The 16,337-nt window shown below is 42.1% G+C and overlaps 1 long non-coding RNA gene across 2 annotated transcripts; it reads left to right on the forward strand.

The window, feature by feature from the left end:
- Nucleotides 1–73: 73 nt before the first annotated feature.
- Nucleotides 74–2,994, forward strand: LOC119215868 (uncharacterized). Of its 2 annotated transcripts, XR_005120064.2 has the most exons (4): nucleotides 74–278; nucleotides 807–877; nucleotides 1,185–1,288; nucleotides 1,617–2,994. It is a non-coding gene; the product is annotated as an uncharacterized LOC119215868 (long non-coding RNA). The 2 variants fall into 2 exon arrangements; XR_009942530.1 differs by having other exon boundaries at nucleotides 1,185–2,994.
- Nucleotides 2,995–16,337: the final 13,343 nt, after the last annotated feature.

The following is a 16,337-nucleotide window of genomic DNA, read 5'->3' on the forward strand; positions in this document are numbered from 1 at the left end:
TTTTTTTTTTTTTCCTCATTTAGTTTTTCCTCACACTATATCCTCTGGCAGGCCTGTTGAGGAGGAAGGACGACAAGAGGGATGAGGTTGTTTTTGGTGACAAAGACATGTCATCGGGCTCCTGGCGCATTGGAACGCAGCCTGAGTTAGACTGAGTGTGCCGGGCTTGAGGAATCGCTAGAAGTGGATGCGAGACTCGCCTCTGGGTGCCGTCCAGTGGCTCTTCGGGCCGTCCAAAGAGGGATAAGGGACGGCGGGCCTGGCTGACTGATATTCAAGTGAGTTGGTCTCATCACTCAGTCAATGACGGCGAATGTGTTCACATCAAACATCATTTGTGAGTTCATTGAAAGAGGTTTTTTTTTTACCAATTTTTGTAAAACACTGCAGCTTGTGGTGATGAATAGTTGATGACAATAAATGTACCAATTAATCCAATGCAAATTTGAAAATGTTTTATGAAGTAGGATACGTTTCAAAAGCCCATACGAGAAATTGTTGAACGTAAGAATGTAAAAAAAATGCCAATTTGAACTATTTCTATGTTCGAAGTAATTGAACTGACACCTAAAAATGTAGGTGTCACTCTTTGTCGAAGCAGACAGGCCATTGAGGGCTGGGGCGAACACAATTTGTTTCAGTGAGAATATGCCCCTACAGTTCAATCAACCTCCAAACTTTCTGCATTTTGTTTTGTCCATTATACCTTTAGAAAATCTTACCTCATCGTATTACTTTCTCTTTCTTTTATGTAATGTGGTGGATTTTTTTGTGCAACGATCTCATTTTGGCTTGTCCCCGAGCAGCAAGAATTCTTCAACACTAGACTTCAAACCAGACCACGAACTGTCAGTGTGACGACACCCTGAGACTCAGGGTGAGTGACTCACACAATCAGTATGTGGATAACAAGGCCCTCGTGCTATCCACTGTGATCCCGAGCCTTGTCTTTATCCAGAGGGTGTCATTCAGTATGCTTTGGGATAGCCAGAAAGAAAGAGACAGATTGGCAGAGGAAAAAAGATTAATAGAGGGGAGGGGTGAAGGGAATAAAGGCCAGTCTGAGCAGGAAGATTACTCTCCCTTTTAGATCCTTACTGCTAGAGTCAGGGGTGTCTTCTGCACTTTTCCACTGTGCCTCCCTATTTATTATTAAAACGTTCCGATGAATCTTTCATGCACAGGAAATTAAAGAACATAGTCGAGGAGTACACGGATGGAAGCAGCGACCAAAGGAGGAGAAGAAGAAGAGAACGATGCACAGGAGCCAGCATAAGAGGAATGTGACGTAAGAATGAAAGAGGAGAGCGACAGAAAGACAGAGAGACTAACACATGCTATTGAGGAAGAGAGAAAAGGATGCAGAGTGAAGGGTGACAAAGACCTTGTGTGAAGAAGAGGGGTGTGGATGAAAGGAAGCACCCTGCTGCTGTGGCCTGGTTCCCACATCCCTAACAAACAATGAGAAAAGCTCTTACTTGTTTATAGCCTGTTTCACACAGACGCAATCAATAGCTGTGACTCATTCAGTGCATTGGGACATATTTGGATTGGTTCTAGGGTTTCATGTGAGGTATTTTGAAATAATGATGTTTTTTTTATTCCTGCATTTTCAGGGGCTGTATCAATGGACTTAGATCCCTGCTGTCACTCTCCATGGTGCTGAAGACACAAACTGTCTCCCAGTATATAGAGAGACTGTAAAGGGTAGTACGTGAACAGACTTTGACGAGTGGGATTTAAAAAAAGTGCCTTGTTTTAGTTTACTAAAACTTAATGTAACTAGCGGTACATCACCCCTCTTACCTCTGCAACTGCTGTAAACTATTGCGTAAACTTTAAATCACTATACTTCTTACTTAAAATAGCTTTCCTTGTAACGCAAAAAATGTCATGATTTAAGCAGCTTTTCCTTTCACTTGTTACTGTTCTTTTTCACAAGGTACAACTCAAATTTACGATATATAGATGATTCAGGGTCAGGGGTTAACCCAAATCTCCCCATTAAATGGGTGAACCTTTGATTTCGCGTGCGTTTCTTTAGCTGTTCGATTTTTTCATTAAATTAAACAGTGTGTATATGAGAAATTGCTATACGGTGTCTTGGAAATGTGATTTTAGCATAGCTAGAATAGTGAGAGAAACTAGAACGAGAAAGAATAAAGACTTTAAGATATATGAATAACTGGCAACCAAAGTGAAACCTAAGGTTCTCCCCCCGAGGCTTCAGAGAGGAACCCAACATACCAAGTCCTCCTCTATAAAGTAAGCTCGTAACTTCAATTTTCACCAAACAGTAAGCTAAGAGATCAATACATGTATTTGTTTTTTATCATGAAAAATGATCATTGACTGTCCCAGTACGTGTCATCCACACACAGACAAGGACCTCAGTGGAGAGAAACCAGCTCCCGTGGCCATCAGACCATACATCACGGATCGCAGAATGTAATACTGTCCCAGCATTAGTCCCTCTGGGTTGGGGGATGGGTTGCAACAAGCTAGTTCATATATAACCTTTAAAACTATAACCGTAAAAGACCTCTGTCCACAAATATTTGTGACAGGATGGTCTCAGTTTTTCATCTTTGACTGTAGAGATGCTCTTGAGATGAATCAAAGGTTACAGTATCGTACTTCTATCAGCACAGTGAGATTCATCTACTTGGAGGGTAATATCCATCCCGATAACACATCCACCCTCTGAAGATATGCAGGGTATTCCTCCTTGATAGTGGAACGTGTGTGAATTATAATATGTTATTAATTTATTTATTTGGAGAAAAAAATGGGTTAACAAACTTTATGAAAAAATGATGAAATGATGAAAAAAATCACACTACGACCGGATGAGAAAGCTGTCACCATTATCTTTGGAGGATTTTTTTCAAAATTTCTTTGGTATAAATACTTATGAATAAAAGTATTAAGACTTTATAATGTGTAGTAATTATCTCACAGGATATATGAAACGAATAAGTTGTAGTTGATCAGTCCGACTGATATAAAATGATTAAAGCATGGAAGGGTGACCTTCTGCACTTTGTTTACTGCTTAAGATGATTTATTTTCTATCTATCTATGAACACTCACGCAGAACTCTGTTGTACTCATTGAGCTATGCAGCTTTTTTTTCCATTTGGGAAAGTCCAAAAATGAGCACTCAATGTAAGGTGGGTGGGGTCAGTGAGGCTGTCCTGCTCAGGTGCACAGTGTGGAAGAGAAGCTGCTTATTTGAAGTTCTGCAGTAGTGAGTCGGCGGAGAGAAACAAGAGTAAAAAAAGAGAAAGAACCCTCCTTCCTCACTGATAATACGCTAATTATGCAGATTGTATTTTATAACTGGATACCCACAGACCCTGTATGTATTTAGGGGCCTCTAGTTCAAAAGGGGTGGTGCAAAAATAGTTCCAGTACACACACGGCAGCCTTTGACTGACAGCAGGGTTATCTGTAAAGCTAGCGGGGAACAAATGAGAAAGCAACACTATTTAAAAATGTGTCTTCACATAAGCTGTATCAGAATCATGATCATAACCAAAACTATTATGTTATTGCACTTATTTACCCAGATATACTAAAGTTTGACAGATGGAGAAATTCAAAGTTCCATTCCCACTTCCAAGATCTCTTATCGTGTAAAACGTTTTTACAAAAGTGACAACAATATTTAATATGACTTTAAATATGTTGGAATTAATTTTGTCACTTGATCTGAGTCTTCGGAATGATGGAAGCATACTCCATCTAATGCAAACCAAACTATCATTAGGCAAAGCATTCCCCCTTCATGTGGCACCCGCCTGAACCGTGATTGATTAGGGCATGTTTGGTATTTGTGAGATGAATAGATAAAAATCAAAGGAGCCAGACGCTGAGATGGAGCGTCTGCCAACATGACATATAGTTGTCTCACTGTTTAACCACCCGTAAAGGTCTGTTTGTTTGCATGTCGGTTTTTCTGCATTGGCCCATTTTTCCCTACAGAAATGTACGTGTGTTTTCTGTGTGTGTGTGTGTGTGTGTGTGTGTGTGTGTGCAAGGGGTGAAGAGCCTTGAGCTCACATACACAGATCTTGGTCTACCAAAACGTAGTTAAATGGAGTCATGTATCAGAATGCAAATAAATGCTCTGTGGATGAAAAGTGAGAGAAATGCCCTCCAGCCACAGAAGTCTTACGTGAAAAAGACACAACTATCAGCACCTTGGATAGCGACCATTTAGAGCCAAAGGAGCTCATTGCTGGCTCTTCCAACAACGTTACAGTATTACTAAAAATACACACACAGTTTCCGTACATAGACAATAAAGGTATATGGTGCAGAGTGGATTTCAATTGTTGCACAAACATGATTGTGGAAGCTCGACAAGATGGATTTGAGCAAGATATGGTTCCATCGATTCTCAATGAATCTCAACATTAATCGAATGTCCAGCTGTGGAACGAGGTGAAAAAGACCAGCCGGCCCATGAAGGATCTTAAATATGAGTCAGAAGTCTATAAACCTTTTTAAGGTACATTATAGTACCAAACATCACTGTTTTATTTATTTCCGCTTAAATGCTATTTGGTTTTTTAATGCTGATCAGACAAAACGTGCTTTTGTTATTTGTGAGGGACATTTTCACTCATTTTCATCAGCTAGATTTCTTTTCTGTCCTAACTTGGTCCGTTTATTCCACCTTCCCTCTTGCCTTCCGCTGCGAGCTTCTCCCGCTCTCACCCTCTCCTCCTTTTTGTCCCTCGTCGACTCTCCCATCAATCTGCCTCTTTCTTTCCCACCTCGCTCGTGTCTAATGAAACCTCAGCGGCCCGCGAAAAAAGAGAGTCCACGCTGCGATGGCCTGAACCGTAATGAGCTCATTTGAAGGAATGTAGCAGAGGTAAGTCTTTGCGGCTGTGACAGACAGCCATTTAAGAGGTGTCTCCACCACGGGGGGGCTGTCAACCCGGCAGCCAGCCGTCTCTTTTTCTTCATCTCGCTTTAAAGCATCTTGTCCCTTATTATCCCACCAGTTTACCTCTATTTAGAAAGAAAAAAAAAGTCTTCTTCTTCTTCTACATGGTTGCCCTCCTCCGCCCTCCAGCTCCGCCTTGCCCTCCACTCTTGTTGGCCTGTTGGTGACGTGTTGTGAAACGAGGTGTCCTAATTCGGGAGCTCAGACTTGGTCGCGGTCGTACGAGAACACCATTTGAATGCGATGTGGGCCTCTGCGTCATGCCAATGAGAAGTAATGCTGCTTTTATTGAGAGAAAATTATCCCAAATGGTCCTTTTGTCCATCGGTTGGCCAAAGAGGGTTCACATACATCGGTGAGAGACCTGAGATGATGAAGCTCCCAAATCCCCTGTGATCCCTCCGGGTGTCAGGCTGCCCTTCACGCCTTCTCATTGATATTATAGTTACAGCAAAGTCTGGGACTTTCTCTCCAAACACATTGGCTGATCTTGTCCTCCGTTGCTACTAACTCTCCCACCTTTGGTTGTGTATTCCCATCCTCTAGTGTCTTCATCTCGACTCCCTCGCACTCCCTCCCACATGTTTCTGTCTTCATTAGATGTGATTTGGGTTTGATTGCTTGATTTGGCGTAATTTTTTCCTTATTACTGTTTCATTATTGGTTTAATGAAGACTGATAATTATGGAAAATGGAGTGCAGAATGAAGGAAGGGATTATTTCACTGATTTCTTCAGAGGGTTATTTCAACACTTTGACTTGTCTCAGCATAAAAATACCAGGTGTAACTGGTGAGATTAACTATGATTTCATTATTTGCATTTCCTAGCCACAACATAGCGTTGCTATTTTAGCTATTTTTGTAATGTGAACGTGTCTGTTGTAAAGAATAACAATAGCCCAACAAACACTCTGAACAACGTAATAACCAGTAGACCAATGCCAAATCTTCTTGATCCTCCACTTGTTTTAGGCCTCCCCAACTTGGTTGAATCGGATGAGGTGTGCCGAGCTGTGATAGTACGTCTAATTGATTTATTTATTTCAGTGTTTGTTTCAGTCTGAGGAGGGCTTTGTGCAAGCCTCTCTTGTCACGCAAACAACACATTAAATGTTATCTGCCCTCTGCTAATGAAGTGTCGAGCTATTTCTGATCCAATTAAGAGCAAGTTTGTTGTCTGCGCTTTGGAAAAGTCACTGGAGCGGATGCGATGCACGGATGAAACACTGTGCTTGCAAAAGGTATTCGAAAAAAAAAAACATTTCAACCACAGATGGGAGTTTGTTTGTTTTCAAATGTATCTCAAAAATGTGCAGTAATGAAGCTCTTAGATTCTTAGGTCCTAGGAACTCTACTGAAAAGCAGCACTATTCTATATTTCCACTGATCCTTCCCTCCTGTCCTGACCCTCCATCTTTCCTGCACATCCCTTGCCAAATTTCCCAGCATGCCTCTCGCATGCGATTCTTCAACTCATTTTGCCCCCCTTTTTGGAATCGTGATGCCCTCATTTCTTCCTAAATCCCCCCCGTACCTTCTTTACCAGCCTTGTCTTGCGCTCCCACTCCCTCTCTCTTGCCCAGTCATTGTTACCTGTGGTTTTTATTACTCTGGCAGCAGCCGTGTGATTTCCGCCTCCCTCCACCTCAGAGTCGCCTCTGCTAATAGAGAGACGGAATGACCAGGGACCCGGTGGACAGACCTCAGACCCAGTGCAACAGCAGGGGGCACTCTTCAGCCTCCACTGCCAGTCGTTGTGTGTGAATAAAGTGGTTCGAAAAGAGAACAGCCATGCTGCGGATTACTGTTAGTGTGCTTCATGCATGTACGTGTGTGTGTGTGTGCATGTGCATGTGCATGTGCAGGTGAGTGTTTTGTGTGTGTCTTTGTGTCTGTCCTTGCTGTACATGAGAAAAGGGCAAAAGCTTAGTGGGGTAAAGCAGAATGTGTCAATCTCTCATTAATATGTATGATCTGCTGTGTGTGTGTGTGTGTGCAAACACGCACACACATGTCTTCTGTGTGCTCTCCAGCACATGTGTCTGACTTTGTGATGATGCCTGAGGTCATGTTAGAAAACTGCAGAGTGTGAGAGTCGAGTGTGTAAATTTCAATGAGAAAGTATTGGCTTTTCTTAAATCAATATCACACATGGAGGAGTGTTCAATCCCAATATCTGTGTGGACAGTTTAAGGTGAAAAACAACCTAAAAACAACATTTTAAATTGTATTCTGAATTGCAGTGTGTATTTTTAGTTTTAGAAAGTCTCTAAATTGGTGAGAAATAGCAGGGCAGTTTATAACATGTTAACAATATGTTCATGAAATACTCTTGTTTTATTTGAACAGATCCGTCTGCCTGTCCCTCTTTAACCTTCTTATTTGGCATTCCCCTGTTGTGATTGACAGATTACACCAAACCTTCAGACCATTTGGCAGATCTATCTATCTCTAATTGTTCATTGTGCAGCTATTTTTTTCTGGATTGGCACATTTTGAAACATGAACTTGTGGACCAAAGGACCAGTCGGTGAAATAACCCGAGTAACTAAGATGAAACAAGAGACGTTATGCTTTCCTTTATAAAATACTTACTGACAGTAGAAAGTGGTCTGAAGCATAGATTAAATCTGGTCTACGTCCCTGTCATCTGACCACAACCATACAACAAGGTGGAAGATAATAAAATAATAATAGACAGAAGAGCTGAAAATGTCATGGTGGGATATTGTACTTTGCCTCTCCTCTGCTTTCTCCTGCAGGAAACACGACTCGAAATAAAATTAAACTCAGAACCGCACCTTCCAGCTAAAAATATCCCAAACGCGCTTTACTTTTTTTTTTTCTCTTCACACTACTCAGATTTTTGTGATTACACTTTGATTTCCCCTTCCGCATCGTTTGTTGTTTAGGCTGAAAGTCTTTTACTCCATTCATTGTGGAAGCAAATTAGTCTAATCGTTATCAGGTTCATCCCTTTTTATGACCTGCTCATTATACTGGAAGAGGCTCTAATTGTGGATCAAGGTGTTTCCTGGGTATTACAGTTTAATGGCTGTTATACGTAGCTTAACACACTGATGGGTGCCAAGTACATACTGTATGAGCGAGTGCTGACACAAATGAACCTGATGTGATTATTATCCATACCTAGGGCCGTAAGCATCAGTGAGTGGGAAATGTTAAAATAATGTCAGAGAACTCTGGTCCTGACTGTTACACATTGACATCATTTGACTGTTTGTATGCTTAGGGATGAGTGATAGGAAAATTAACTCCATGATATGTCTATACAAGCACCTCGATGCCTCAGTGACCTATGAATATTCCATATGTCTTGTGTTTGATTTAGGGCTGGCTTAGTGAGTGGGACCATGTGCCATCAACAAAATACGCACTTGCCAAACATCTTTAGACCATCTCCATATGACCTCTTATAACAAATGGGTAAATTCCCCTTTAAAATGTTTGTCCAACCAGGGAACGGACCAGTGCAACAACAGTGCTCCTGGTTCATGAGCAGCTGCTCTGGAATCAGTGGGATGACGTCCTTGAGTATAATGGTTCTGTGAAGTAATTAGTATTCCCTTTTCTGGCCTTAATTCCCCCAACCAGTGCAAGGATGTGGAAATAATGTTAGACCTTTTGTCTCTCTAAACTCTACCTTTCAGTCTTATTTGTGCAGCTCCATACTGCATCACTCGTGATCACGTCGTAAAATGTCTAAAAAAACCCCAAATGAATAATATGAATAGAAATGCACCAATTATTTCTGAGAAAGCCTTGTTCTTGCACAAAGACGTTTGAATTGATTTTGCATTGAGAGCAATGACTGTCCGGTTAAAATGAGTTGTCCCCTCCCTCCACCCGACCTTCACCAGTAGACTGTTGTGGGGCCACGTGCATGTACGCGTGCGTGCACACGGGGGCCCAGGGCCTGACAGGTAGGGCAGGAAAATGCATTATTGATAGTGTTTGAGGCACGCAAAGCAAAGCAAGGAGCGTCTTTGATCTCTCGCTGACGCCGTGTCGCCCTGCAATCTCCCCCCAGTGCGAGTCGTGTGCACAGAGCACCGGGAGGCAGCAGCAGCCACAAATTTCGCCTTGATCACTTCTCCCTTTTATCTTCTTGTCTGTATGTCTCTTCTTCTCCATTTGGGAGATGTTGCCCACGGAGAGCAATTGTTTTGCTATTTGTCCTGCTCTGTTATTATGGGGGGGAAAAAAGGGGGGGAAGTGAAGGGAGAAAGGTATAAAAAAAAGCCGTTGTGATTGAAAATTGAATTGGTGAAATAGCCGCCAATTAAGTGTATATTCATAAGGTACTCTTATCTCCCCAATTCAATTTACATGCAGAAGGCTGCAGCATGTGTTGGAACAGGGGCCATAATTGCAAAGCACGGCCAAGTGGGTTATGCAAATGGTGCTCATTTCTCCACAAATTTGAAGTGACTTTGCCTCTACCCGTATTCATACAATGCCTTAATAACTTAAACAAAAGGTAGCGCTACTGTAATTGTTGAGCTAGATCAAAGTTTCTAGCGCTTAGGTGAACAAAATGAATGTCCCAGAGGGCCAGATGAGAGCAGGGAAGCGGAGAGACAACACGTCAAAATATACTGAAGAACTAACGTTATTTTTAAATTAAAAAAATTAAAAAATTAAAATTATTTTTTTTTAAACCAATCACGACATCAACTTCATGTAGCATTAGTGGAGTTAGAGACATTTGCTCGTCCATGACGCAAGCTCAGTCCGAGGGCGAGGGGGGGGGGGGGGGGCATAGTGGACACCGGGCAACTGTGTTTTCCACCCCCCAGGTGTGCAGGAGTGAAGAGATCAAGCTTATCCTTTGTGACAGACCCTTTTAAGCCCTTTTCTCCAAACTGGGTGGTTCAATTTACCGCCGTCGTCTGCCTTACCGCCCCCCCCCCCCCCCCCCCCCCCTGACACACACACGCACGCCCTCTGATAGGCCGTTGGACAAACCATTGACCTTCGCTTTGTAATCTCCGAGGGTCGATCGGCAGGCTATTCTCCGGCCCGTGGTGTTTACATCTCGGGGGGCTATTTGGCCACAATGAGGGGGATTGCCTTCGGTCAACAACCGGTGTCCCCCGGCTTTCGGCTCGAGGTCGGGACGCCGTAGTGTCACTTTTTCCACTCATTGAAAGGAGTCAAAACATTAGGGGTTGTGGGTGGGGAGTCCGATCTAACGGGCTGCTTTTCGGTCGGTGAATCCACGACTCATGAGAGAACTTTTTCATTAAGTCATAGGTTACCCCGAAGGGTTTTGACACGTTAATACATATTAATGGAGATGTATGAAAGTTTTCAACGGTTATTTCTGTGAAATCCAAACACTTTTTCAAATGGTTCAGTTGGGATATAAATAATGACTTATGATTGCTTTAATTAGCTCAATTGAAAATGATTACCATACCCACCGCGTCTTTAGGCATCAGGGTAGTTTTCCACTTATTATTTGATACTTCATGATATATCTTACACTGGAGGTTTTCACATATTAGAAATGTTTTTGATGATAACATGGGACCTTATTTCAGAGATTACTTGTGAATTATTATTTCTCAACTATGGGGGTTTACATTAATATTTGTTTTATCATCAGTAGAAGGCGATCGTGATCAGATCACTTCCTTTAAATATTCATCAGGTTTTGTTAAAACACTCAAGGAAGGCTTTGAACCAAGTTGTAAGGATCAGAATAAAAGGGAACAGTACTTATTGTTGAACTAAGGATTCACTCATTAGTATGATTTTAGCTTCGTGTTGTCACTAATAATTAGATGTTACATAACTAAAAGAAGAAAAAAAAACATTAAAAAAAGGATAAAAAGGAAACACGACCATGTCTCTGGCCTTGGATGACTCATGAATGCTCAATCAAAATATATGCATGACAGACTCTGTGTGTGTGTGTGTGTGTGTGTGTACTGTGTGAGATCAGTACACGGGTGTGAGGGATGACAGTCTGCCTGCAGATCCACAGGGACGGGCCAGAGAGCAGGTGTACCGCTCCGTTCTGCCGCCTCGCCAGGCCGCGCCAGTGATGTCCGCCTAATGCACCCCTGCCTCTCAGCCCTCTCCCTCCCCCGCCTCACCTTATGGCTGCTTCCTTCTTTTTCCAAACGCTCCCGACCTCCGCTCACCTCCACTTCCCAATTCACCTCACGTTCCCACCCAACGTGCCTTCTGTGCCCGCCAGGGAAACCGAACTGAACCCAACTCATTAGTTTTTAGGGTTCATCTACCGGAACACTGTTCTGCTACGTGACATTAGACCTGACTGTATCAAATTGACTGTAAACACCATTATCTTGTGGTCTAATAACATAATTGCCGCAGGTGCAATTTAGCTGAACCAAACACATTTCTGCCTGCTTGATTTCACCTTTCATCAATAATAGGCCCTGGATATCTGCTCGCCTTTTCAAACAATAATATAGATATATGTATGTATTTTTTGATTTATACAAACCAAAGAACAAAAGGCAGCTTATGCAGTGACCTGGATGCTTCAAGCAAATTATGGGAAATCAAGGCATGAGATCCTGTGAAAACATGCATTATAATGGGACGTTGTGTTGTGTATCTTTCACAATCTGTTTGGATTTAATTTGGTTCTCCATTTCTAATTCATGCATATGTATGATATACTTTTATATAGAATAATAAATACACCATTCCCTGCTGTGGGTAGCTTGGCAACACACTTTTCTTGCCCCGCCCTGCCCTGGCACGGATGAATTCTCTCTCTTCTAATTTCCATCTTTTCTCTTGAACTTTGTTAGAAAAGGCCCCGGCCTTTTAATGCCACCTTTTCTAAGCTCCCTGTTGTCATCCAAACTCGCCGAGATATATTAAAACACTCCCAAAGACACAGCCACCTGGTTTATACCCTCACTCCATCTTCACCGAATGCCATCAACCACCCACCCACACACACACACACACACACACACACGCACACACACACACACACACGCGCGCGTACGCTAATTTAGCCCCACATGCTAGGCTCCAGAATCTAATCAAACCTTCACACCGCATTCAACTTCTGCTCCGGTCGTCTGAACCCTGCTTTCACTCCGGCAGCCAATCACACACACACACACACACACACACACACACACACACACACACACACACACACACACACACACACACGCGGACTCCCAACAGATGCATGGCCACTTATCATCACTCATCTCTGCTGCCTTCCACCACATCAAGCCTTGCGGTTTCTCTCCTTGTCTTTTGCTGCACTTTCATGCTGTCCTCATTTTTCTCTACACTTACTCATCTATTTCCCCATGTCCACATCAGTGGCTGATCCATCTGAATGTTGCAGTGTGGAGTATTCTGTCGTTTAAACTCTCAGCACAAGCTACACAATTCAATTCTTACCTTTGCTCGGCCCGGAGAATGTGTGACCCACTCAATTATTCATGGTATTTCACACACACACACACACACACACACACACACACACACACACACACATGCATCATCAGCTTTTTCATACAGCATACATTGCCAAGTAGGTTGGTGCAAACATCTTTGCTGAAACATATTTAGAATGTCTCTCATTAGAAGAAATGTTGGTTTTCTCAGAAACTCTTAGATGTTTCTACTCTAACGTGGATTTGGAGCCCATTTGAGATCAGGTATTTTGGGTTTATTCTATTGCGCTTGTCATTGGCATCTCTCAGTACGAGATGAGACCCGTGTTTAGTAAGACATTATTTCCAAACTTGAAAGTGTTTTGCACATTATCCTCTTTTATGTGATTTAATGGACGGCTTGCTGTACCCTTGGTGTTGTCGTTGTTTGTGTTTCACTTAGAGGGGCGGGGGGGGGAGGTCAACACAAAAAACTACACAGCAAAAAAGGAAAATAAGCCAACGGATTAATACAGCGGGAGACATCTGTGAAGCTCAGCCACAGAAGCAGTGGCCACAAAAGGCAGGAATCAAAAGCTTGCCAGTTGTTACGCTCGTCGCCGTCTTTGCAACCACACATTTTACACAACGTGTTTGTGGGTAATTGGTCAAATGCCGGCGATTGTATGGATTCGCAGCAATTGGCCTTTGATGTTCATTCGGACGACCTGTTTGTCTCCTTTGAACACGGCCTGTGACGTGTAAAATGAGTAAATGTTGCGTGTTCTGCAGGCGTTACACAACGTGTTTGTTCATGTACCGTGTTTACTCTGATCAAGTGAGCATGTGCATGCGGAGTGGGTTTTTTGCGGCGCACGTGTGCCTGTGTGTCTGGCATTGTGTTGCATTGTGTTGCATAGACAGTATGACAGCTTGATTCCATTTGGGTTTTCTCTTGTTCCACTTATCTGATGTTGAAATGAAAATAACTTGATTTCTAGTTCGGTGTCGGCTAACATTTTTTGAATTCATTTTTTACTTGCAAAATAAGACAGATCCAAGATTTTGATCATAGAAAGGAAATGTAAAGTCACACACACACCTACCGGCCACAGCCATATTAATGGCTTACAAGTATTCTAATTCTGTTCTGCACAATAAAAATGTGTTAACGCTATAGAAAGTCGTTAATAAACCCAAATAAATTATAGTACTTGCCTGCCAAATGATTGCATTCCAGAAGACCCTAACCTGCTCACAACATTATTACAGGGCATTTGAGTGAATATGCCATGTGCAACAATTTGCTAAGTACCTGTGGTGGTTGTTCAATTATATTTTTTCGGCTTTTTTCAACAGTTTGCGAACACACAAAACACAACTTTTAAGTGATTGATGGATTCTCACCTGAACTATCACCTGTCTCACGCAACATCCCCCCCAGGCGGAGCATTTACAGGTTGTTTGGGTTTCAAAGCACACAGAGGGATGAATGAGGGACGTGGGCCCTCCTGGGTCGGGGAGACTGAGTCCCATTCAGAGCGGCTTCATCGGCGAAGGGGGTCGCCGGGTGTTCACATGATGACAGGGCACCAAGGGAGGAGGCGACGCTGAGGGTAATCATCATCATAGCATCATATCTGATTAAAACATTAGTGTGTGTGAACGGAAATTGATGGACAGAACTGATCTTGGTGGACGGATTGGTGTTGATCCAGAAAGCGTTAAAAACTGGTCACAGTGTAAATGAGAGAGACACCAAAAGTTCATCCTCAAGTTCAGAAAAAATAGCAATGGACATGTCTATATATATATATAATATATATATATATATATATATATTTATGTTACTGCGTATTGTGTTGCGTAACAAGGCTATTTCAGCCATGTTGATGGATGTCACGGCACCTGCTAATTAAAGCTGCTGTGTCATCAATTCATCCTATTAAAACTTCAGAGCAGCACAGGAGGCATCAATGATTTACTGGAAAACCTTCATAATGAAACAGAAGAGATGACAACACAAAAAAAGGAAAGCAAGCAAAGCCTCCAATGCGAAGAAAATGAGAGATGACAGCGACGACAGTGTAAGAGTGTAATTACAAATAGTTACTACATTACTACTTATTTACCTCATGTCTAATGGTGCTACAAAGTGTACATCCGGATTGAAGGCCCCAAAAAAGGGAACATCTCCATGACCAGGTGAAGTAAATATTCAAGATAAACATGTTATTGTGTTCCTCGTGGTTGTAGAGGTACCACTTTGGTGTCCTGCTAAACCTTCTGACTTAGTAGATATTTAAAAAATATTTTAGAATTTAAAGATTACTACGTCCCTTGCTATTATGCTGCTGCTTTTTGGTGTTTTTCTCTTTGTATCATGCTCTTACTGTCTGTTTTATTTTTTTTCTCACTCCCTCTCTGCTCCTCCTTTATTTAAAAAATAAAGGTGTCGGAGGAGTGAGTGGGTTGCAGATTGCAGATTAAATAACAAAAGGAGGAACCTTGGACTGGGTCCATAAAAGCTCCATGGCATAATGCAAAATGAGCCACAGAAGTGAATGAAACACTAAAGTTGTACCTTTAATTCAACAGAGAAGAAGAAGGAGATAAATGAACTGCAATTTAATTTCCTCATGACAGAAATGTTTGGCTTGATCACAATATGAATAATTTGAAAAAAGATTTGCTCCTGCGGTGAATGAAATGAAAAGAAATCAACCCCCCCCCGAAGACGATACTTTTGATACATATGTTGTTCATACGGTCTTCTATAACCACTTTGCGGAACACAACACCATTTAGAAAGAAAATCCAGTGATGCGCTAGATGTGACATGAATCAAAGACCGGACTGGCCGCCAAAAAACCGAAAGCCTGTGAAATTAACACGTCTAGCTACAAAAAAAAAGCTCACCGCCGCACACACATGACGATGAGCTTTAATAAACTGCAGAACTGCAGAGTCCAGCTCGCCTCTGGTGGTCCAGGACCAGGCACAGTTTAATTGAGGTTGTGTTTAGGGACCTCTGGGGAGGAATTTAACTCGTCAAGCTAATCTTCATAATGTTGCCCTTGGGGCAAGGCCCTTGTTTCACCCATGCCATGAGAAAGGCAGGGTCACTTGGGTCAGATGAGGACTCCTCTGTAGTTATAAACCGGGCCACAGAGAGAGAGGCGAATGTGTCGATTCACTTTTAATTGACCATCATTTGGTGGGTTGCCACATTTCCCCAACTATATTGCTTTGGGTCTGTGTAGAAATAATGCGAGGGGGTCATTGCGAGCACTATTAAAGTTTGAATAAAATGCTTTAAACGCTAAATCAAAACGGCGTCTCCGTATGGAAACGGTCATGGAGAAGTCATTGTTTCATTGCAATTGGACACAAATGTTATCTTTTCTTGTTCAGTTTGGTTCTGTTGGAAATTGCCAAGTAATTCCTGCTTTCCTTTTGAAGTCAGTTCAGGTCCCGAGGGTGTGAATAACTTAGTTGTGCTTCTTTGCCTAAAACGTGCATATGTGAGGGAAGAGAAAAAAGTGAATGAGCTTTGCATTTAAATTGGTCTCTCAGGATTATCAAGCAATTCCATGAGGGTGGTCACGTTACCATATGAATACAAGATATACTCTTAATACTTTTGCAATAGATATGCTTATGATAAATTGTAAAGCAGGTACTTGCATGCAGAGACACTGTCACAAAAAAAACTCATTATGTGAGTTTTAATATATTACATCACAGTCTTTGTGTCGTTGCCTACCCACATTTTTAAAAAAATTTAAAAAAATTTAAAACTTTCCCTGCCTGTCACATTTCACTCCAAAGTCACGACCCTGATTAGCACATGAAGGATAAATAAGGATCCTGAATATGTTATCATGTGAAAATGACAGCGGGGATTCAGTCAGCAGAAGCGGGTGACACTGCGTAGGAGAGGGCTGGTATTTATCTCACGCTGACACTT

This window comes from Pungitius pungitius, chromosome 16 (genome assembly GCF_949316345.1).
Source record: "Pungitius pungitius chromosome 16, fPunPun2.1, whole genome shotgun sequence".
Classification (NCBI taxonomy): Eukaryota; Metazoa; Chordata; class Actinopteri; order Perciformes; family Gasterosteidae; genus Pungitius; species Pungitius pungitius.